The sequence below is a fragment of the Schistocerca serialis genome, chromosome 2 (assembly GCF_023864345.2).
Source record: "Schistocerca serialis cubense isolate TAMUIC-IGC-003099 chromosome 2, iqSchSeri2.2, whole genome shotgun sequence".
In the NCBI taxonomy this organism is placed as follows: domain Eukaryota; kingdom Metazoa; phylum Arthropoda; class Insecta; order Orthoptera; family Acrididae; genus Schistocerca; species Schistocerca serialis.
The window spans coordinates 680987357-680988803 of NC_064639.1; the positions used below are offsets into that span (position 1 = coordinate 680987357).

At 52.5% G+C, this 1447-nt stretch overlaps 1 non-coding gene across 1 annotated transcript; it reads left to right on the forward strand.

The window, feature by feature from the left end:
- The first annotated feature begins 234 nt into the window (after positions 1-234).
- Trnap-agg (transfer RNA proline (anticodon AGG)) lies at positions 235-306 on the forward strand. The gene has a single exon. It is a non-coding gene; the product is annotated as a tRNA-Pro (tRNA).
- The last annotated feature ends 1141 nt before the right edge of the window (positions 307-1447 follow it).

The following is a 1447-nucleotide window of genomic DNA, read 5'->3' on the forward strand; positions in this document are numbered from 1 at the left end:
ACAGCATCCAGTACAAGCTTATCTCGTGCAGGTGTTGATTCGTCTGTATTTCTCCTCTTGATTAGCCTTGACGTGCTCTACTGTATCAGAACACGGCGCTGCCTTACAGTGTCACACACGCAGCGCTGTTCATTGTGTTGCAGCCGACAGCCACACGCCTGGGCGCCTCCTGCACGAAGTGTGTCACGCTCTCCACGTTTGGTGTGTCTCACAAATGAAACTCGTTACCGGCGTGGCTCGTTGGTCTAGGGGTATGATTCTCGCTAAGGGTGCGAGAGGTCCCGGGTTCAAATCCCGGACGAGCCCATATTTTTTTTGCTTTGATCAATCCCTTTCAAGAGCTGAAGGGGAGGCGCGAGTGTGTGCGGGAGATTGGGCCCTGCCTTGTCTCCCACGGACTGCACAAACACAAGAAGAGTCCAAAGCGTTGGAAAGGAACAAGTGTTTTCAGCCAACCGGCGGCCGAGGATCGCGGAGGCCAGCGCCGCCTCCCAGCGGTCAGCTGTGGCTGTGGCTGTGGCTGTCAACAGCTTGGCAGTCCAAGCCGGGCCCAGCGCCGACGCCCCCACCCTGTACAGCGAGATACGAGAATTGAATATTGAGAAGCAAGTGACAAAACTGGCGCGGATTCTGAAGGACTCAGACGACGAGCAGGAGCAAAGCAATAAGTAACAAGGACCACTAAATGTCCGGGAAAACTGAAAAGCGACGCAACAAGCGGCGAAGCCAGAACTGCGAGAAAGACGAAGACAGGCTGGACGTATCTGATGCACAGGCGTCAGACACAGCGTCCTCAATTAAGGAAACGGCCGGCACCAAAGCAGAGGACATAGTCCTCCGTCCACAATCGCCACAAGCCCCAGATCTGCCTTCAACATTGCCTAAATGAATTAATGTGCCCAATAAAACGTAGTTACATGCAACGCAAATAAGATGTGTTCTGCAGGAAATGCCACATGAAGTTGTTATGCCTGAAATAGAGCGGATACCGGGATATAACGTCTATACCAATACTGACCCAGAAGCACGGTGTGGGAGCGCGGTCATGGTGAGATGTGGAATCGACATGGGCGACGCAAAACTAATGCCCGACGGACGCGGGATAGGAGTCAAAATAGCCGACACTCTTTGAGAACATCTACGCGCCGTCGGGAACAGATAATAAGCACGCCAGAAGTAAATTCTTTAACGACGACGTATGCGAGATGCGAGTTGCTCCTGCACAAAAATAGCAACGTTGTGCTGGTGTGTGTGTGTGTGGGGGGGGGGGGGGGGCAGGGGAGGGAAGGGACTTAACAGCGTGGCTGCAACAGATGATCAAATCCTGGTGCCCAACAAATGCATGAACTTCAGGAACTCCTTAATTGGATTAAGTTCGAAGATTGGTGGCATCTACTGCACCAGAACCAAACGGAATTTACATTCTACTGTAATAGCGGAAGGAGCA